This window comes from Bos javanicus, chromosome 18, assembly GCF_032452875.1.
Source record: "Bos javanicus breed banteng chromosome 18, ARS-OSU_banteng_1.0, whole genome shotgun sequence".
NCBI lineage: Eukaryota > Metazoa > Chordata > Mammalia > Artiodactyla > Bovidae > Bos > Bos javanicus.
Window position 1 is genome coordinate 3316133 of NC_083885.1, and position 23688 is coordinate 3339820.

Sequence of the window (23688 nt, forward strand, 5' to 3'; positions counted from 1 at the left end):
TCTCGGTGTTTTCAGTCCTTACAGTCCAGGTTTGGAACGTTATTGAGGCAAACAGCTCTGCAAGCTTTACAGCTGAGTACAGAAGAGGATGATACCTACCATGACACAGGTTGGTTGGGAGGATGGGGCAGGCTCATTATGTACCGTATTCTGCTTTCATTTTGACTATAAACATTTGGAGCTGAAAGGTATCATCTAGTGGCTCCACTGCAGTGGTTCTCAACTGGGAGCGATTTCTCTCTCCCTCTAAGACACTTGGCAATGCTTTGAGTCACAACTGAAGGGGGCCATACCCCTGGCACGTAATATGTAGAAGTCAGGGATGCTGGAAAACCTCCCTCCATGCCCGAGAACCCCTCTGGCCACCAACAGAGAATTACCCAGTCCAAAGTGTCAAGTCCCAAGGTTTAGAAAACTTGCATGTCAGCTCTATTTTTAAAAAAAATTTGTTTATGGCTGCACTGGGTCTTCGCTGATGCTCGGGCTTTTCTCTAGTTGCAGCAAGCAGGCTCCAGGGTGCGTGGGCTTCAGAAGTTGCGAGTGAGGGTTCAGTAGTTGGGGTTTGCGGGCTTGGGAGTGCCGGCTTAGTTGTTACGGTGCCCAGGCTTTGCTGCTGTGTGGTATGTGGAATCTTCCTGGGTCAGAGATGGAACCCGTGTTTCCTGTATTGGCAGGCGGCTTCTTTACCACTGAGCCACCAGGGAAGCCCAGTCTATTTTTAATGGCTCTTAGTGGAAATGGCAATCCACTCCAGTACCCTTGCCTGGAAAATCCCATGGACAGAGGAGCCTGGTAATGTAAGCTATAGTCCATGGGGTTGCAAAGAGTCAGACACGACTGAGAGACTTCACTTTCAGTGGCTGAGGCTGTACCAAGACCAGTCAGTATTCCAAAGTTGGGGAATCTCAGTCAGAACCTAGGTTCGGGCTGATTGGAAGCCAGAGGCTCAGGCAGCAGATTTTAAAACATGCAAATACAAACAGTCCTGTGGGATTGAAAGCAAAGGCCCCACCGGCCACCAGAGTCAACTGATGTAGAGGTGTCCCTTGGAGGCAGTCTCAAACACCAGAGGACCAGATGTAAAACCAGAGCATCAAACGAGTCTGAAATATTAAATGAAAAATTTTCAGATATATGCAATTTGTAAATTTTAAATTGGGCACCTTTCTGAGTCTCATGATGAAATTTTGTGCCCTCCTGCTCTAAATTGTAGAGCACCCATTACTCAGTACCCATCTTGGTTATCAAATTGACTGTCACTGTGTTACTGAACCACACTTGAGTCCGCTGGCCCATGCGCAGTAAGCCAATCCACTGGGACTGGATTATGGTGAAGGAAAAGGCAGTGTTTATTGTAAGGCACCAGCCAATGAGTCCAGGACAGCTAATGTTCAAAAACACCTGAACACCCCGATGGGTTTCAGGGAGACATTTTTAAAAGCTAGTTGTAGGAGACCCAAGGTGTGGGAGTGTCTCAGGGCATAGTTCTCTGACAGGTTGATGGTGAGGTAAGAGGGCAATATTACAGGGGTTAACATGATCAATCCTGAGGCTCCAGTACGTCTGGGGGGGTCTGTGTGCTTATGGTCATCAAGTAGCTAACTTCTTCCATTCGGTGATGGTTTTAGCATCTGTAAAGCAAAGCAGGAAAATGTGCATCAGATACTGTTGTCTAAGTACTTCAGAGAGGAGGCAAAGCCGAGGACTTATGGGGAGGATTCTCTCACCTGAAGGCCTCATAGGTCCTGCTTAGTTACAATAGCATCACAATGCTTGTGTACTAGAAACACTTACTTTACTTAATAATGGCCCCAAAGTGCAAGAGTAGTGATGCTGCAATTCAGATATATAAAGTTTTTCCTTTAAGTGAAAAGATGAAAGTTCTTTACTTAATAAAGGAAAAAAAAAACATATGCTGAGGTTGCTAAGATCTAGAAATAACAAATGTTTCCTCTATGAAATTGTGAAGAAGGAAAAAAGAAATTTGTGTCAGTTCAGCTGTTGGACTTCAGACTTCAGAAGATACAGCCATTGTGTGGTAAGTGTTTAGTTAAAAGATGGACAAGGCAATAAATTTGTACAATAACATATTTAGAGACCACATTTATAACTTTTATTGCAATATAGTGTATAGTTCAGTTCAGTCGCTCAGTCGTATCCAACTCTTTGCGACCCCATGAACCAGCATGCCAGCCCTCCCTGTCCATCACCAACTGCTGGAATCTACCCAAACCTATGTCCATTGAGTCAATGATGCCATCCAACCATCTCATCCTCTGTCATCCCCTTCTCCTCCTGCCTTCAATCTTTCCCAGAATCAGGGTCTTTTCAAATGAGTCAGCTCTTTGCATCAGGTGGCCAAAGTTTTGGAGTGTCAGCTTCAGCATCAGTCCTTCCATTGAACACCCAGGACCGATCTCCTAAATGATGGACTGGTTGGATCTCCTTGCAGTCCAAGGGACTCTCAAGAGTCTTCTCTAACACCACAGTTCAAAAGCATCAATTCTTCAGCGCTCAGCCTTCTTCACAGTCCAACTCTCACATCCATACATGACTATTGGAAAAACCATAGCCTTGACTAGACAGACCTTTGTTGACAAAGTAATGTCACTGCTTTTTATTTTTATTTATTTTTTAATGTTTTTTTTAATTTAATTTAATTTTATTTTTAAACTTTACAACATTGTATTAGTTTTGGCAAATACAATCTGCCACAGGTATACCCGCGTTCCCCATCCTGAACCCTCCACCCTCCTCCCTCCCCTCCCCTCCCTCTGGGTCGTCCCAGTGCACCAGCCCCAAGCATCCAGTACCGTGCATCGAACCTGGACTGGCGACTTGTTTCATACATGATATTATACATGTTTCAGTGCTATTTTCCCAAATCTCCCCACCCTCTCCCTCTCCCACAGAGTCCATAAGACTGATCTATATATCGGTGTCTCTTTTGCTGTCTCGTACACAGGGTTATTGTTTCCATCTTTCTAAATTCCATATATATGCGTTAGTATACTGTATTGGTGTTTTTCTTTCTGGCTTACTTCACTCTGTATAATAGGTTCCAGTTTCATCCATCTCATTAGAACTGATTCAAATGTATTCTTTTTAATGGCTGAGTAATACTCCATTGTGTATATGTACCACAGCTTGCTTATCCATTCATCTGCTGATGGGCATCTAGGTTGCTTCCATGTCCTGGCTATTATAAACAGTGCTGCGATGAATATTGGGGTACACGTGTCTCTTTCCCTTCTGGTTTCCTCAGTGTGTATGCCCAGCAGTGGGATTGCTGGATCATAAGGCAGTTCTAGTTCCAGTTTTTTAAGGAATCTCCACACTGTTCTCCATAGTGGCTGTACTAGTTTGCATTACCACCAACAGTGCAAGAGAGTTCCCTTCTCTCCACACCCTCTCCAGCATTTATTGCTTGTAGACTTATGGATCGCAGCCATTCTGACTGGCGTGAAATGGTACCTCATAGTGGTCTTGATTTGCATTTCTCTGATACTGAGTGATGTTGAGCATCTTTTCATGTGTTTGTTAGCCATCTGTATGTCTTCTTTGGAGAAATGTCTATTTAGTTCTTTGGCCCATTTTTTGATTGGGTCATTTATTTTTCTGGAGTTGAGCTGGAGGAGTTGCTTGTATATTTTTGAGATTAGTTGTTTGTCCATTGCTTCATTTGCTATTATTTTCTCCCATTCTGAAGGCTGCCTTTTCACCTTGCTAATAGTTTCCTTTGTTGTGCAGAAGCTTTTAAGTTTAATTAGGTCCTATTTGTTTATTTTTGCTTTTATTTCCAATATTCTGGGAGGTGGGTCATAGAGGATCCTGCTGTGATGTATGTCGGAGAGTGTTTTGCCTATGTTCTCCTCTAGGAGTTTTATAGTTTCTGGTCTTACAGAAATGCAGTAAGATTAGATCTCAATTACAGGAGAAAAACTATTAAAAATTCCAACATATGGAGGATGAACAACACCCTGCTGAATAACCAACAAATCACAGAAGAAATCAAAAAAGAAATCAAAATTTACATAGAAACTAATGAAAATGAAAACACAACAACTCAAAACCTGTGGGACACTTTAAAAGCAGTCCTAAGGGGAAAGTTCATAGCAATACAGGCATACCTAAAGAAACAAGAAAAAACTCAAATAAATAACCTAACCCTATACCTAAAGCAACTAGAAAAGGAAGAAATGAAGAACCCCAGGGTTAGTAGAAGGAAAGAAATCTTAAAAATTAGGGCAGAAATAAATGCAAAAGAAACAAAAGAGACCATAGCAAAAATCAACAAAGCCAAAAGCTGGTTCTTTGAAAGGATAAATAAAATGGACAAACCATTAGCCAGATTCATCAAGAAACAAAGGGAGAAAAATCAAATCAATAAAATTAGAAATGAAAATGGAGAGATCACAACAGACAATACTGAAATACAAAGGATCATAAGAGACTACTATCAACAATTATATGCCAATAAAATGGACAACGTGGAAGAAATGGACAAATTCTTAGAAAAGTACAACTTTCCAAAACTGGACCAGGAAGAAATAGAAAATCTTAACAGACCCATCACAAGCACGGAAATTGAAACTGTAATCAAAAATCTTCCAGCAAACAAAAGCCCAGGTCCAGACGGCTTCACAGCTGAATTCTACCAAAAATTTAGAGAAGAGCTAACACCTATCCTGCTCAAACTCTTCCAGAAAATTGCAGAGGAAGGTCAACTTCCAAACTCATTCTATGAGGCCACCATCACCCTAATACCAAAACCTGAAAAAGATCCCACAAAAAAAGAAAACTACAGGCTAATATCACTGATGAACATAGATGCAAAAATCCTTAACAAAATTCTAGCAGTCAGAATCCAACAACACATTAAAAAGATCATACACCATGACCAAGTGGGCTTTATCACAGGGATGCAAGGATTCTTCAATATCCACAAATCAATCAATGTTATACACCAAATTAACAAATTGAAAAACAAAAACCATATGATTATCTCAATAGATGCAGAGAAAGCCTTTGACAAAATTCAACATCCATTTATGATAAGAACTCTCCAGAAAGCAGGAATAGAAGGAACATACCTCAACATAATAAAAGCTATATATGACAAACCCACAGCAAACATTATCCTCAATGATGAAAAATTGAAAGCATTTCCTCTAAAGTCAGGAACAAGACAAGGGTGCCCACTTTCACCATTACTATTCAACATAGTTTTGGAAGTTTTGGCCACAGCAATCAGAGCAGAAAAAGAAATAAAAGGAATCCAAATTGGAAAAGAAGAAGTAAAACTCTCACTGTTTGCAGATGACATGATCCTTTACACAGAAAACCCTAAAGACTCCACCAGAAAATTACTAGAACTAATCAATGACTATAGTAAAGTTGCAGGATATAAAATCAACACACAGAAATCCCTTGCATTCCTATACACTAATAATGAGAAAACTGAAAGAGAAATTAAGGAAACAATTCCATTCACCATTGCAATGGAAAAAATAAAATACTTAGGAATATATCTACCTAAAGAAACCAAAGACCTATATATAGAAAACTATAAAACACTGGTGAAAGAAATCAAAGAGGACACTAATAGATGGAGAAATATACCATGCTCATGAATTGGAAGAATCAATATAGTGAAAATGAGTATACTACCCAAAGCAATTTATAGATTCAATGCAATCCCTATCAAGCTACCAACGGTACTCTTCACAGAGCTAGAACAAATAATTTCAGAATTTGTATGGAAATACAAAAAACCTCAAATAGCCAAAGCTATCTTGAGAAAGAAGAATGGAACTGGAGGAATCAACCTGCCTGACTTCAGGCTCTATTACAAAGCCACAGTTATCAAGACAGTATGGTACTGGCACAAAGACAGAACTATTGATCAATGGAACAAAATAGAAAGCCCAGAGATAAATCCACGCACATATGGACACCTTATCTTTGACAAAGGAGGCAAGAATATACAATGGATTAAAGACAACCTCTTTAACAAGTGGTGCTGGGTAAACTGGTCAACCACTTGTAAAAGAATGAAACTAGACCACTTTCTAACACCATACACAAAAATAAACTCAAAATGGATTAAAGATCTCAATGTAAGATCACTGCTTTTTAATATGCTGTCTAGGTAGGAGAAGGCACTGGCGACCCACTCCAGTACTCTTCCCTGGAAAATCCATGGATGGAAGAGCCTGGTAGGCTGCAGTCCATGGGGTCGCTAAGAGTCGGACATGACTGAGCGACTTCACTTTCACTTTTATGCATTGGAGAAGGAAATGGCAACCCACTCCAGTGTTCTTGCCTGGTGAATCCCAGGTATGGGGGGGAGCCTGGTGGACTGCCATCTCTGGGGTCGCACAGAGTCGGACACGACTGACGTGGCTTAGCAGCAGCAGCAGGTTGGTCATAACTTTCCTTCCAAGGAGTAAGTGTCTTTTAATTTCATGGCTGCAATCACCATCTGCAGTGATTTTGGAGCCCCCAAAAATAAAGTCAGCCACTGTTTCCCCATCTATTTGCCATGAAGTGATGGGACCGGATGCCATGATTTTAGTTTTCTAAATGTTGAGCTTTAAGCCAACTTTTTCACTCTCCTCTTTCACTTTCATCAAGAGGCTCTTTAGTTCTTCTTCACTTTCTGCCATAAGGGTGGTGTCATCTGCATATCTAAGATTATTGATATTTCTCCCGGCAATCTTGATTCCAGCTTGTGCTTCATCCAGCCCAGCATTTCTCATGATGTACTCTGCATATAAGTTAAATAAGCAGGGTGACAATATACATTCTTGATGTACTCCTTTTCCTATTTGGAACCAGTCTGTTGTTCCATGTCCGGTTCTAACTGTTGCTTCCTGACCTGCATACAGGTTTCTCAAGAGGCAGGTCAGGTGGTCTGGTATTCTCATCTCTTTCAGAATTTTCCACAGTGTATTGTGATCCACACAGTCAAAGGCTTTGGCATAGTCAATAGAGCAGAAATAGATGTTTTTCTGGAACTCTCTTGCTTTTTCAATGATCCAGCAGTTGTAGGCCATTTGATCTCTGGTTCCTCTGCCTTTTCTTAAACCAGCTTCAACATGTGGAAGTTCAGGGTTCACGTATTGCTGAAGCCTGGCTTGCAGAATTTTGAGCTTTACTAGCGTGTGAGGAATGCAATTGTGTGGTAGTTTGAGCATTCTTTGGCATTGCCTTTCTTTGGGATTGGAATGGAAACTGACCTTTTCCAGTCCTGTGGCCACTGCTGAGTTTTCCAATAGTGTTTTAACTGTTCTATTTTATTATTAGTTATTATTGTTAATCTCTTTCTGTGACTAATTTATAAGTTAAACATTATCACAGGTATGTTTGTATATGAAAAACTTTATACACAAGGCCTAGTACTATCTTTAGTTTCAGGCATGGGAGGGAGGTTGGGGGGGTGTCATAGAACACATCCTCCACAAATAAGGGGGACCTACTTCTTTAGGTATTTGGTATTTTTTTCATGATGTACAAAGAATTCACTTCAAAACTCATTTGCAAATTTTTTTGTTGTTGGTATATGAAAATATAATTTTTGTTTATTGATCTATCCAGGGACCTCCTAGCTAAAATAATTTACTAATTCCATTAGTTTGTATTAGGTTCTACATATGTTGTATGTAGGTTCTACATGTTAATCTTCGTATTTTCATAAGCTGCAAATAATAAAAGCTTTACTTTACTTAAAAAAAAAATATTGGGGCACAAGACAGAAAGTTGGGTCACCTGATACTAAGCCCGGCACCAGATGTGAAACCATGTCACATGACTTATTATCGGGTACCTGACGTGAATCTGGGACCTGACATAAAACTGGGACACTTGATGTAAACTCAGGGGCAACAGACGTAAAACCCCAAAGCTGACTTAAAACCGGGTTCCCCATGGAAAACTGGGGTACCAGACGCTGAACTGGGTGCCTAAGGTAGAGCCTGGGTCCCTAACGGAAACCTCGGTGCCTGTAGAACCTGGGTGCCTGACGTAAAAACCAGGCACCGGACATAAACCTGGGTGCCTGACGTAAAAACCTGTGGCTTAATGTAGAACTCTGGCGCCTGATGTAAAAATACGGTGCCTAATGTAGAACCTGGACTCTAACATAAACCTGGGCGCCTGATGTAAAAACCAGGCACATTAAAACACTGGGCTCCTGACGTAAACCTGGGCACCGGACATGGCCTCTGGTGTAGAAGCCCAGCACCTGATGTGGGCGGCTGATGCAGAACCCTGCCGTGTGACGTAGAAACTGGGTGCCTGACGTAAACCGGGGAGCCTGACTAGAACCAGGCGTCTGACGTAGAAACCGGGCGCCTGACGTAAGTCTGGGCGCCTGATGTAAAACCGGGTGCCTGACATAGAAACTGGGTGTCTGACATACCTGGGCGTCTGAGGTAAAACTAGGCGCCTGATGTAAACCTGGGCTCCTGACGTAGAATCGAGTGCCTGATGTAAACCTGGGCGTCTGACGTAAAAGCCGGTTATCTGACGTGAACCTGGAACCTGACAGGAGACTGGGGTACTTGATGTAAACCTGGGGGCACCGGACATAGAAGCTGACATTGTACCTGAAACTGGGCACCTGACATAATAACGGGGCACGAAATATACAGCTGGGTGACCTGGCGTAAAACCCAGCACCTATATCAAACCACGCACCTGATGTAAAACTGAGCACCAAACTGAAACCCAGGAACTTAGGTCGTACCAGGGCCTGATGTGTGCAAAGTCCCTCCTGGGAGATCCCAGCCTTGGAAGAAGGGCAGAGACGCCGCCTGCGGGTCTCCCTCTGAGCGAGCCCCAGCCGGCTCCGGCTCCCGGGTGTGTGACATCAGACACCGGCCGCTGAGCCGACGCTTCAGGACCAGCAAAGCCTCTGCCGCGCAGGCTGGGCGTCCCTGGAGGCGGCTTCCGCGCTGGGCGCTGGCGGGTGAGTCAGCACCGGCCTTCCAGAGCTGTTTCCCAGATGGCCGCAGTGTGGGTCTGGTGAACCCCCTTGGTTTTCAAAGCTAGATGTTTTGGAGGCTCATGTCAGATGTGGGTCATGAAGGTTGGGGGTGCCTCATGTGGGGTTCAAAGCCTTCACTCCTCAGGGAGAAGCAGAAGGTGTGAGTTCCCTCCTGACTGTGGGTTGCCGCTCGGGGGTGAGGTTTGTGGGGATCCGTGTGCACCCTGTCCTACCCGCTCCTTCTCTCCTCCTCCCGAGACGTAGGTGCCGCTCAACCAACCAGTCTTAAGGTTTTATTCCCAAGAGGGAGTCGTTCCATACGTAACTGTAGGTTTGGTGTGTAGGTCACTGTGCTGGACTGGAATCTCCTTAATAAGATTTTCTCAAATGTTTAGTGTTCCACTGCTGTTGTTTATTTTGACAGAAAACTAAAGCCAAAAGTGGACCTCAAGCTTGTGGTACAACTCAGGGGCACTGACATCAAGATACTGTCATCTTGATTTACAAGCCAGAGTGCCGTCCTGCTGCGGTTTTGAATCACTTAAAGCAGGAAAATTTCCTCCATTGGTTTGTGCTTAAATACAGAAATCAAGAGAAATGGGCATATTCTCTTCTGAATCCCTAATGTTTCAAGAGAACCTTGTATTTCTTTGTGAGATTTTCCCCGTAGTATTAAATCAGATGCCTGGTGCAAGTGAACTATGCCCAATTCTCTAGTTTATTTCTCTGAAGCATGTCATATCCTCTTAGTGGTGATAGAAAAAAATAACTTCAGGAAAATTTAGATTTTGTAGCAACCATAGAGTATGTAAATATTTATTTTCATAGAGTCTAGGTAAATTGCTCTAAGAAATTTCAGAAATGGTTTATATTTATTTCACAATTCCGTTTGTCTTATTCACTTCAATTAGACATTGTCTGCGCTAATAAACCTCAACTTAGACTTTCATTGACCTGCTTCACGTGAAGCATCACTACCTTAGGAAGCATCACTACAAACAAAGCTAGAGGAGGTGAAGAATTCCAATTGAGTTATTTCAAATCCTAAAGGATGATGCTGTGGAAGTGCTGCACTCAATATGCCAACAAATTTGGAAAACTCAGCAGTGGCCACAGGAATGGGAAAGGTCAGTTTTCATTCCAGTCCCAAAGAAAGGCAATGCCAAAGAATGTTCAAAGTACTGTACACTTGCATTCATCTTAGTTTAGTTCAGTTCAGTTGCTCAGTCGTGTCCGATTCTTTGTGACCCCATGGACTGAAGCACGCCAGGCCTCCCTGTCCATCACCAACTCCTGGAGTTTACCCAAACTCATGTCCATTGAGTTGGTGATGCCGTCCAACCATCTCACCCTCTGTCATCCCCTTCTCCTCCTGCCTTCAATCTTTTCCAGCATCAGGGTCTTTTCAAATGAGTCAGCTCTTCGCATCAGGCGGCCAAAGTATTGGAGTTTCAGCTTCAACATCAGTCCTTCCAATGAACACTCAGTACTGATCTCATTTAGGATGGACTCGTTGGATCTCCTTGCAGTCCAAGGGACTCTCGAGAGTCTTCTTCAACACCACAGTTCAAAAGCATCAATTCTTCAGTGCTCAGCTTTCTTTATAGTCCAGCTCTCACATCCATACATGACTACTGGAAAAACCATAGCCTTGACTAGATGGACCTTTGTTGGCAAAGTAATGTTTCTGCTTTTTAATATGCTGTCTAGGTTGGTCATAACTTTCCTTCCAAAGGGTAAGCGTCTTTTAATTTCATGGCTGCAGTCACCATCTGCAGTGATTTTGGAGCCCCAAAAAATAAAGTCAGCCACTGTTTCCACTATTGCCCCATCTATTTGCCATGAAGTGATGCCACGATCTTAGCACTCATCTCATACACTAGCAAAGTAATGCTCGAAGTTCTCCAAGCCAGGCTTCAACAGTATGTGAACTGTGAACTTCCAGATGTTCAGGCTGGATTTAGAAAAGGCAGAGGAACCAGAGATCAAATTGCCAACATCCTTTGGATCATCAAAAAAGCAAGAGAGTTCCAGAAAAAACATCTACTTCTGCTTTATTGACTATGCCAAAGCCTTTGACTGTGTAGATCACAACAAACTGTGAAAATTCTTTAAGAGTTGGGAATACCAGACCACCTGACCTGCCTCCTGAGAAATCTATGTGCAGGTCAAGAAGCACCAGTTAGAACTGGACATGGAACAACAGACTGGTTCCAAATTGGGAAAGGAGTGTGTCAAAGCTGTATATTGTCACCCTGCTTATTGCAGGCTGATGTGAAGAACTGACTCATTTGAAAAGACCCTGATGGTGGGAAAGATTGAAGGCAGGAGGAGAAGGGGACATCAGAGGCTAAGTTGGTTTGGATGGCATCACTGACTTGATGGACATGAGTTTGAGTAAACTCTAAGAGTTGGTGATGGACAGGAAAGTCTGGCGTGCTGCAGTCCATTGGGGTTGCAAAAGAATCGGACACGACTGAGCAACCTAACTGAACTGAACTTCAGGTGAATTCCTGGAATCTCACCAATGTCTATCTTGATTAGAATTCCTAGGAAACCTAGTTTTGTGTTTTCTTCTTGTGTGGTGTATGTAAGCAGAAGGGATTAGTAATCAGCAATTGACTGTCTCTTTTGGAATCAGCCAGTAAAATATAACTTAATACTTTCCAAAAACAGAGCAGAAATATCATGGGCTCCAGTCACCATTTTGGTCAAAATCTTTGTTTTAATCTGCACATATTTTATATCACATTTGCTTGTGTTTTGTGAATTTTAAGGCATTTTCAAGCTTCGTATTTCTAGTACCCTTTTTAGGTATGCAAGGAAATATATTCCTAATCCAATATGATTTCTTCTGCATCATACAAATTTATATCAAAATAGCCCCAACAAGATTGTAAGCTTCTGTAAGGCTGGAAGCATGTTAAACACTTATTTGTATCACATTAGTGCCCTTAATAAGAAAAAGTAAGTGTGTTTTTGTTGACTTCTCCATTGTAAAAAAATTAATACAAGGGAATTCAAAATACCTAGACAACATGCCAGATTTGGCAAACTCTTTTAGGAGTAAGCAAATTCTAAATTTAAGGACCCCAACCAATCAATTCTCAATGTGTGATTAAAAATGTGAAATCCAGAGAGTTGTTATGAAATACAAGTCTTTCCATCCGTGGTTAAAATTCATTTTTATTTCATTTCCTGAAAATTGGTCTGTTCCTTATAATGGTGAGGGTAAAATTGCATAGAAATCATCTTGTTAGTTACAAATATAAAGAAATGCAAGGATTGGCTGTCATCTAGACTTTGCAAGAATTGCTTTATTATTTTTTTTAATTAAAAAAAAACCACAAATATATGGCGAGACAGTCCATCTGGAAATGTCAGGCAAAGGAATACTGCTGTTAGTTTTTTAATTACCTAGCATTTTTTCATTATCTAGAATTTTTGAGTAGATAAATTTTTTAGCCATTTAAAATATATCACCTTGTTTGGGAGTCAGCACAACGTTGAAGGTCATTGGAATAAGATGACATGGATCTGAATCCTAATTGTGATATTGTTTGTTCTGGTCATTGTAGTGTGTGATTATTATACCTGTTTCACGTGATATTTATAAAAATTAATTGAGATGATGTGATTGTACTTTGTCAATTGAAAGACATTACTGAATGTTATTATTTGTTGGAAGTTTGGAGACTGGTTGGCAATGTTTTGTGTAACAAATTATCTCAAAACATAATGGTGTGGGGAAAAAATCACCTTTTTGTTTGCTCATATTTTTGTGTCTCAGGAATTTGGAAATGGCTTGACCGGCAGCTCTTGTTTGGGGGTGTGTTGTGCTGTTTTGATCAGATGTTGGTTGTGGCAATGGTCAGCGAATGGTGTGGCTGGCAGCAGATGGCTCATTCATGTGATTAGGAATTGAAGCTGATGAAGTGAAAGTTGCTCAGTCGTGTCCAAGTCTTTGCTACCCCACGGACCATATGGTTCATGGAATTCTCCAGGCCAGAATACTGGAGTGGGTAGCCATTTCCTTCTCCAGGGGATCTTCCCAACCAAGGTATCGAACCCAAGTCTCCTGCATTGCAGGCGGATTCTTTACCAGCTGAGCCACGAGGGAAGCCCAAAAATACTGGAGCAGGTAGCCTATACCTTCTCCAACAGATCTTCCTGACTGCAAACTGGGGTCTCCTGCATTGCAGGCGGATTCTCTACCAACTGAGCTATGAGGGAAGTGGTTAGCGAGAACCACAGCTGGGGCAGTAGGGAATTGCTTCATTGCTCACCTTCTTCAGCATGGTGGTCTCAGGGCAGCTATTTATTATATGGAGTCTGAGTTTTCCTAGAGCGAATGTTCCGAGAGAACCAGATGGAGTTGCGTTGTCTTTTCTTGCCCTAGTTTTGGAAGTGTTGTGGCATCACTTTCCCCCATCTCACTGGTTACAAGCAGGTCACTAATATTTAAGGAGGGGGCATGGACACCCATCTGTCTATGGGAGGAAGGGTAGTGATATCATCAACATGTTTTAAAACATGTCTTATCATTAGAAAATCCAGGGTAGAGAGAGAAATTAAAGGGGCATGTTTTGGAAAGCAAGCTAGACCATGTATTTACAGATCCTTTTAAGATTATTTTCCTTTTCCTAATTATATTGTGTACCAGCATCATTATTTTGGTGGTTTGGTAGTTTCCCAATTTTTACAGAGAACCATCAGGCTCTTTATGTAATTTCTTTATGTTTTGTTATGTGAGGAGATGACGCGTCCCTCAGTCTTCTTTACCACATAACAGGATGCACAGTTTCTTCCTCTTCATATCAGGTCATCCATTTATTTTAACTGGTGGCTTTGCGATCTTCAGGAATGCTCTAATCAATAGGCACATATTCCTAACCTTTCGGCAGTTTAATAACCTTATGGCTCAATGCTATTATTAGCATGTATCCCTTTCAGAGGCCAATTATCCCAGCAGATGATTAGGTTTTCTCTGAAGTATCCCAGGTGGGGATTTTCCCAGCCTGCTTTGTGGCAGTCCCCCAGGTACCTCACAATCACATCTTCTCTGGCGCTTCTGTAAGGTACTGCCAGGTGCAGCTTACTCTTCCAGAGAAAGATTAGCTTATTTGCATCCATATGTGCTTCGTCATGTGGAAGGATTGGCAGGGAAAATTGCTGGTGGTACAGTTTCTTGCCCCAGGGTGAGGCCAAGCCTCCCACTGTGAAGTCCAGTGGGCATATTTTAAGTAACTGCCTGCCAAAGAGAGGGCTCTGCTGTTGCACTGTTCTCAGCAAAAAAGTACATCTTTTCTGGAAGAGCCTCAGAATTTACAGAATTTGGTTAAGAAAATTGAAGAAAGTGGTGGTTTTGGGGAGAAATATGTCACCATGTGTGTTTCATAGAAGACCCAGGTGAGTGCAGCCAGTATGTCTTCCAGTGACATATGTCTTGGGAATAACGTTTTTGTGATTGTTGTTATTGTTGTTGCATTAGATCCATATCCTTTAGTCAGCCCCTTTGTTAGATCTTTTCTTGAGAGCCCATCCCATGGGGACCCACGTGGTACTAGGTTTTCACAGCATCTTGAAAGCCACACATCTACTGCTATGAGCTGGCTGGGAAGATTTCCACAGTATCTGGCCATATGGGAAAGATTTCAGAATGTGGATGCTGTTACAAAACAATGTATGGTGTTGGCTACCTTATATTAATTCCCAAAATGTTCATCATGACCATTCTGTAATATCACATACTATGGTGAAAAGTCAGGGCCTGTGACAGAAAGGGCTCAGGCATGAGGTGGTATCCGGTTTGATTTCAGATTCATCTATTTCTGCATGTGGGACCTAAGACTGCCATGTAGTTGGTGTCCTGCACTATTAATTGGAGATGGTATCAGTGATCCGAGGGGCCATTGCCGACTTTTAATGAAGGGCAGTACTTAGTGGTCAAATGAACGCAAGTCAACCAACCACATGATCACATGATCCCAGATTATGTCAGAGGATGAAGTGTGGTTGGAAGTGACCATTGTTATCTGACTAGATAGAAATGTTAATTTTCTTTAAACCCTGGTTACTTGGACTATATAAAATTAACTATTTTACTTTTTAAATGTAAAAGTGGTCAGTCTGAGGGTAATTTGTATTCCTTATTGGATTAGCTAGGAGTTGGTCAGCAGAAAGGAAATTATTCTAGGTATTTCAAACTGGAAGGCAATTAATACGAGGGATTAGGAAATTTTAAAATGAATGGAAGGGTTGGTGGAGAAAATATCTTTAGTAAGTTCGGTAAGTTTAGTAAGATACATCCTCCAAAGCATCCATTTGCCTTCATCCCTTAAGTTGGTGATATGTAGGAGAATACTCTGGAAGATTTGACAAACCGTCACAACTGCCATTTGCTGAAACCCTCACTCTGCCCACCACTGCTTCATGAAAATTATTAGTTGTTTCTTTTTCACTTCTCAGAATTTTATGGAATATCCCTGGCTTTGGTTCAAAGAACAAAGAGGTTGGTAAACCTTCTTTGAAAAAAATTTTTGTGAGAATTACTATGTTTGAAAATAACTTCAACATTTTGTATAATGGATGTTTCTGTAAAAAAAAAATAGCCCTTTGTACCATGAGGTTCAGCCTTTAGAATAATTCAACAAGGAAATAGTAAATTGATTAAAAACAGTATATAGGTGGATACAAAATCAATTTTAATTACATACTCTCCAGATGACTGCTTTGCAGTTGACAGTGGCTACTGCCCAGAGCTTTGCTCTAGGTGGAGAGATGGGGTTTGCTGAGGGAGCACAGTGAGCTCACAAGGCCACGTTGCTGGTTTCTTCTGAGGCGTGGATTCTCCAGATCTGTAGTTGCTGGGCTTCACTTTTATAGAAAAGTAGTCAGATAATCAGCTTTGAGCTAATAACACAATCTAGCAGGCATGGGAACTACTTCTCAATCCATGTTGATAGTTTTATAAATTGACAATGTGGTGCATTTAATCTGTAATAAAGTGAGAACCTTCATTAAAGAATTCTACCACTTTAGGTCATTTTTCCCCAGGAAGTGCTCTGTATATAGGGAACCAGGGAGCAACATAAGGAATGGGTAGATATTTTCTTTTCAACTTTGGAGAAAAAGATTTTCTTTTGTTACTTGTGCTAAGCTTTGGGGGTTAGAAAGATGAACACTTTAAAGGTAGGAGCCCTTTGTGGAAAATTCTGTACCTGTGTTTAGACAAAGCTCCTTCCTTCCTAAGCAGCCCAGGGTACTTAATAAGGCATTACAGCTGTGTTCTCCTCTGTGCCTGCTCCCTTAAATATAATGACCAGATATATACTCCATTGTGTTCTACCCGGTCCTCTGAGGACATTGTCCCTGTCTCCATTTCCTGATTTCTTTTCTGTAACTGCATATCCATAATTTATTGAAATAGCCTTGGGTTGCCCTTGAAGTGCCAAAAAAAATAAAGGAAACAGGCTTTTGTCATTGGGAAACTGCCATCCTGTATAATTTGGCTAAAGTAGTGATTATGAATGAAATTTTGAACCAGTGGAAAGATGTGGAATTCTTGGATATTGTATTTGCCTTAAGGCATCTGAAGCAGCCTTTAAAGCTCTATTAATCAGTGCTTCCTCCGTTCCATCCCTGACTGCTGATTCTGAGTGGCCAGTGGAAGTTAAACCCTCCTGTGAACATGACTTGGTGTTACTTCTGTACAGATAAAGACCCCGACTCATGGATAGAGACAAAGAAATGGAGATCTGATGGCTCTCACAAAGCTGAAGTTAAAGGTTTTTAAATTATTAGTGGTAGATACTGTTTTGTGTGTATCTGTTTCCAGTCCTCTGTGTAATAGAGGTAGTTGGAGCTCTTGAGAAGGTAGATGGTTTTTTCTCATAAATATCTATGAGTGTTCTGAGAATGTTTAAGGTAAGCTAGGCTAAGCTATGATGATTGGTAGGGTAGGTGTATTAAATACATTTCAACTTAATATTTGCAATTTATAATGGTTTTATCAGGATGTATCCCTATTGTAAATTGAGAAAGATCCGTACAGTTGACTCTTGAACAAGATGGGTTTTACTGCAAGCATCCATTTGTACCCAGATTTTTAGATTAATTAATTTATTTCATTTTTGGTTGTGCTGGGTCTTTGTTGCTACACACGGACTTTCCCTAGTTGTGGTGAGTGGGGCTGCTTTCTAGCTGTGGTGCGTGGGCTTCTCTTTTGAAGAGCACAGGTGCTAGGTCCACAGGCTTCAGCACTTGCCGGGCATGGACTCAGTAGTTGTGGCACACAGACTTAGTTGCTCTGTGGCATAGGGGATCTTCCTGATCAGGGATCAAACCCTAATTGGATTCTGAATTGCAAGGTACATTCTTAACCACTGGACCAACAGGGAAGCCCCACAGGTTTTTAACAGTAAATACTACAGTACTACATGATCTGCCACTGGCGAATCTGTGGATGCAGAACTGTGTGTGTGGCGGACCAGCTGTAATGTTACACACAGATTTTCGACTTCAAGGTAGGTCAGTGCCCCTAACCACAGCATAGTTCAAGGGTCAGCTGTATATTGTCTCTAAATGCTCACATTATTAAAGAAAATAAGTTTAAAACAATACTATAGCATATATATAGCTTTCACTTGAGAGTTTATTGGGCAGTTACTGTATTTTTTTAATGTAGCATATATTTTCAGTGACAGGTTTATTTTCTTGGGCTCCAAAATCACTACAGATGGTGACTGCAGCCATGAAATCAAAAGACACTTGCTCCTTGGAAGAAAAGCTGTGATACCTAGACAGTATATTAAAAAGCAGAGACATCACTTTGCCAACAAATGTCTGTCTGGTCAAAGCTATCGTTTTTCCAGTAGTCATGTATGGATGTGAGAGTTGGACTATAAAGAAAGCTGAGCACCAAAGAGATGATGCTTTTGAAATGTGCTGTTGGAGAAGACTCTTGAGAGTCCGTTGGACTGCAAGGAGATCCAACCAGTCCATCCTAAAGGAAATCAATTCTGAATATCCACTGGACGGACTGATGCTGAAGCTGAAACTCCAATACTTTGGCCACCTGATGTGAAGCACTGACTCACTTGAAAAGACCCTGATGCTGGGAAAGATTGAAGGCAGGAGGAGAAACGGATGACAGAGGATGAGAGGGTTGAATGGCATCACCAATTTGATGGACATGAGTTTGAGCAAGCTCTGGGAGTTGGTGAAGATGAGGTGTTTGTGGTACACATAAGCTGTTGAGCTCTTGTGAGAAAGAGTAATGTTGAGGAAGAAATAGTGGAAAAAGGAGCAAGCAGCCTTTACACTTCCCCTAATCTTTGCAAAGCATTGCATTTCACCTTTATTCAACTTCTCTGCACTTGTGTACATTTCCTGCTAAATTATGGTACCTTTAATTTATCTTGTTTCTGTTATATGATGGGGAGGGTTGAAGAGGATACTGTGCATCAAGGGCACCTGTGCCTCAGTTGGAGGTGCCCCTGTGGTTAGTTTGTATCCGCTGTGTGCTTAGGGGGCATGTGCAGGAGTCCGAAAGGTCTCTGTGGTTATTTTGTAGCCTATCTAAGAACTCTCCTGGGCTGCATTGGGGCCTGTCTGGGGTGGGGTTTAGAGATCGGCTTGCATCCATTTTGGCTAGGCCACCCCTCCTCACGCATGCCTAACTTCCTGCCTAACATTTCCCTCAAAGCAGCTAGCAGTTCTTGAACAATTTCAATAGCTCTGGAGCGGGAGGTGACTTAATGATTTGCTATACTTGAGAAAAGACCCTGGTGCTGGGAAAGATTGAAGGCAGGAAGAGAAGGGGACGACAGAGGACGAGATGGTTGTGTGGCATCACTGAATCAATGGACGTGTGTTTGAGCAAATTCTGGAAGATGGTGAAGGACAGGGAAGCCTGAAGTGCTGTAGTCCATGGGGTCACAAAGAGTCGGACACAACTGAGCAACTGAAAAATGATACTAAGCTAAATGATGAGCATGCTTTGTAAACCACCAGGGTTAGTGAAAATATTAGGTTATCATGGTAATTACCTAGGTAAGTATGTTATCATGATACTCTCAGTAGGTTGAATGGTGCTGTACAAAAAGTTGTCCGTGAACTAACTCTTAGAAACTGTGAACGTGGTCCTATTTGAAGAGTCTTTGCAGATGTAATTAAGTTAAGGATCCTGAGACCAGGAGGTCATTCCGGAGTATCCAAGTGGGTGCTAAATGCAATGATAAGTGTTTTGTAGGAAATACCCATGAGGGAGATTTGACAGAGAAACAGGGAAGAGAGGAGGAGGCCATGTGACCACAGACAGGGGTTAGAACCACGCAGCCACCAGCTATGGAAGAACATGGTTGGTAGGCACCAGAAGCTAGGAGAGAGATGTGGACTGGATTATCAACCCAGAGTTTGTCTGGATTTCAGAACAACAGAAATAGCTTCCCTTAGGAAGCTATTTCTGTTGTCACACAGTTTGTAGTAATCTGTTGCCACTGCTCTAGGAAATGAACACACCTAGCTCTGGACAGCACCCCCAGAGACCACCCTCCCTGAGTCTGGAGAACCTGGGCTGTTAGGCAGAGCCATGCACCTCCTGATGTCCTTCCTCCAGTGCTTCACGGCGGTGGCTGGAGGCTCCTCCCCAGTACAGGTTCTCAGGACAGAGGGAACGTGTCTTCACTTAAAACAGGAAGCCAATAGCGGCTGCATTTTCCAGAGAAGGTTCAGGATGAGTGAGGAGAGGTACTCCTCTCACAACCTGCTGCATTTTGAACAGTCACAGTCTTCTAGAACCCTCCTTTCATTGCCTCTTGGAATTTAATCCCTGTAGAGAGACCAGGTGCTCTTGGTCATCTGAACACATTTAAGACAGTGCAGCAGACTAGAAAATCACAGGGAAGGAGGTATTTGTGTGTAGACAGATGCTTCATGCAAGAAGTAAGTTTTGAGCTGGACTGTGAAAAAAATAGAGTGTTTGAATGAGTGGGAAGTAGAAAGGATTTTAGGTGGCAGCATAGAAGAAAGAATAAACAGAAGGGATGGAAACCAGTGTTGCTTGAGGGAAGAGCAACAGAACCGTGTTGAATGCTGACTGGGGTGTCCAGTTGCCATCAGAATTTGGGTTTATTACTCGAGAGGTCCACTGTGGTCTGGTGAGCAAGGTGGCGAGGCTGCAAGCCTTTCAGGAGGTGACACTGGTTGGGTAGAAGGCACTTAGGCCCCCCTCAAGTCTCCTCCCTTGGCAAATCTTTCTGACTTCTCCAGGCAATGATAAGTTCTCTTTTCTCCATTCGGTGCATAAGTGGACCCCTGCTGTGGAGCGTCCCCACGTGTGGTCTGGATTCCTCCTAACTCCAGAAGGACCCCAAGGAAGCTGTACTCCCAGGATCTAGCACTGGACCTGGCTTCCAGGCAGTATTTCAAATTTCTTCTAGACCCAGTGATTTTCAGGCATGGCTCCTGTAGAGGATTCAAGACCTGAATTCTATCTCTTACAGCTGTCGTCTGATCATAGCCTGGAGCTGCACAAAAGGGTTTTTAAAAAATGATTTTCATGCTGGGGCAACATGGCCATGGTACCTAATTCAACAAACACTCCTTCACGTTTTCAGTCTCTGTACGTGGCTCTCCCAAGGAGATGGCATGTCTTCACTGGGTTAGTGTCAAGTGAGAGGAAAGGTGTGACCGAAGGTCAGGGAGTTGCCAGTGTTTATTGAGGATGGGATAGTGTACTGGACACAGCATTTGAGAGCATGTTGGAAATTCATCAACCAGTATACCTTTTGTTTTTATTTTTGTATTTTCTTTCTTCTTTTATATTTATTTTTTGGTCAATGTCCCAATGTACTTTTTATTTGTTGACATTTATATACATTTATTATACTTCAGTGGAGCATCTCACTTAATGAAAATGAATATGGACCTGTTGCTATATCTTTCCTAGTGTTACTGATCTCAAAATAATTGGACAAAATAGTTTACATTTCCTTATACTTGCATTACATTACTTTTGTAATAGGATGAGAACAGTATTTGAAAGAAGTTGAAGGGCAAAGGGCAATATAATTTGATTTAATTACCTTTTAATAGAAATAATTGGTTAAGAATATTTCCAGATCAGGAGAGAGCTCTTTTCATGATAAGATTCCTACAAAGTGTTAATGACTACAAAAAAATTACAAAGTGTTTAAGATAACATGGTTTTACAAATTTTGAAGAGATGAAAAACATTCTTTCACAAAAGAGAAAAACAAATAATTCAGAATAATCTTAAGATAGTAGGGTTTCATACCTAGTTTGTAATGGCAATTTGAGTTAGGTTGAGTATGATACTTATCAATGGAATAAATATTTGCTCTGCAAAAGAAAGCACATCAAATGGAAGTGAATGAGATATCAACTTTGTTTTAAATTAATCCTAAGATATTTGGGGGAAAGATAATTAGCAGTTTGACTTGAAGATGTGGGAGCAATATGACAAAGCCAAAGTAAGTAAGCAATAAAATAAATGACAATAGAACATTTCCTGAAATAATTACCTGCATGTATTGCTTTCTGGAGAGGCAAAGCAAATAAAACCAAATCCCAGATGCCTTCATTCAGTATATATTCAAGTCTTAAAACCTTAAAATCTGGGTTAAAGGTTATAAACATGTATAAAGTATGGCTTAAGAAATGTTATTAAAAACCAAGAAATTGCTGAGAGAATTATATGGAAATTAAAAAAAAAACCCTTGAAAATTCCCTTTAGACCTTTCATAAATATATATATATATATATAAATATATATGAAATGTGTCTGAAATAACAGAGAAGATGTTTAAAGGGCCATAACTATTTATTAGAATGTAAATGTAACAAGCATTATAGATAGCTCAAATTACCTGTGTCTAGGATTACCTGAGCATGCCAAATCCCCCGCATCTGCTTGTGATAAGACATTCACACGAAAACAGTCAAGGCTTTGCTTAGCATCTCTATAAAATAAAATTGTCAGGTTTTCTTGAGCCTTTTATATGTTTAGCCTGAATATTCCCAGTAACTAAGATATATATGTATGAATTTATTAAAGTGTGTAAGTGCAGGACTGTTCTGGCTTTCATATTCAAAGTCTTCACTTGTAAGATATTTTAGGAGAACACTACTTTTACCAAATTTTGTTTCTGTTATTTATTTATTTAAAGAAGAAAGAGGAAGATGAGGTGGAGGAGAAGTAAGTGGAGATAGAGGAAGGAGAGGAGGAGAAGAGGGAGGGAAAGAAGAGAAGGCAAGAGAACCAGTCAGATCTGGCTGGAAAATGCAGATTTCCGGTCTCCACACCCAGCCTCCTGAATTAATAAAAATCTCTTTGGTGGTTTTAATCATCAGCAGAGTTGGGGTAACTGGGTTAGAGGACACTGAGATTGTCTATAGGTTGATCCTCCTGGGAATTGCTCTGCAAGGGTCTTATCAGGTGTTAATGAGATTGTGTACTGGTATCCTCAGAGTGCTGTCCATGGGAATCTCGGACCCCATGGTCAGGACGTTTGGAGGAACATGAGAATCTCAGACCCCACAGTCAGGACATTTGAAGGAATATTTTGCAATAGGGCTTCCTGGGATCCTAAATGTATAACAAGCTCATGGAGGACAAGAAATGTGTCTTTTCTAACTCTGTCTCTGGTGTTCACCAGGGACATAGTGTGAAATACGTAATGGTCTATGTACTGATTTTGATGTCTTATATAGCCTTTGTGCTTGTCACTCAAGGCTGAATTCTAATAGAGAATTTGATGCGTTACTTTACCACTGCAAATAAGAAGCCTATGATGAAGGAAATCGATTCAAAATAAATCCATCTACACTGTAAGAGCATTGGTTGAAGGGAGTGACTTTCTATTCTGCCATCACTGGAGCATACAAACTGAACCCCATTTGGGGTAGGGTAATGGTTTCATACGGAGGAGAGAAGTGGAAATGTCAGATGTAGGAAAACAGGAAAACACATTTACCTTAACAGCTTTCCTAATCCTGATCCTGGATACGTAGCAAGCAATAGCTAATATCTCAAATCCAAGAGAAATGCCACCATATCTTTCAGCAGAATCAAATACGAGATATCTATATGGTCAGATATGTGGTTTAAAAGGAAAACCTTTTCTGTTCAACTTTAATTAAAAAAACACTTATCTGAGGGAGGGCTCTCCCAGAAACAATCAGAAAGTAAATTTCTCAAGGAAATGTGGTACTCTTAGAATGTCTTATTTATTCAAGAAAGAATTGAATTTTATAGTCTACGTCTACTAGAAATTACATATGATTCAAGTGTTTTAATATACTTCAATTAAAGGATTCTTATTGCTGTGACCAGCTTTTATTTGGGACTTTATTAAATACTCTGTAATGTAAACAGGGAATAATTTCAGTTTAAGAGTATTTTGGTTGCCATAAAGATATAGCAAAAGGATTCATAGAAATTTTTGTATTTCAAGAAAGTAATTTTGGGACCCCATACCTTTGTGCAAAAAATGATAGGTACCAGCCTGTACAGTGTTCTTTGTACCTTGTAACATATGGCAATACATCTGATTTGGAGTCCAGGAGTGTTACATTTGAGATAAGGTAGCCAAGTGTATAAACACATTGTTTCCGTAAATTTCACACTGCCTTGTTATTCTGGCACCTGCTGTTCAAAGAAAGAGGAAAGCTGAAGG

General features: G+C 41.2%; 1 long non-coding RNA gene across 1 annotated transcript in view; it reads left to right on the plus strand.

Moving 5' to 3' along the window:
• Nucleotides 1-1381: 1381 nt before the first annotated feature.
• Nucleotides 1382-23688, plus strand: part of LOC133229978 (uncharacterized) — a 32004-nt gene continuing 9697 nt past the window's right edge. Inside the window, exon 1 of the long non-coding RNA XR_009730686.1 lies at nt 1382-2038. This is a non-coding gene — a long non-coding RNA (uncharacterized LOC133229978). The remainder of the gene's footprint in view (nt 2039-23688) is intronic.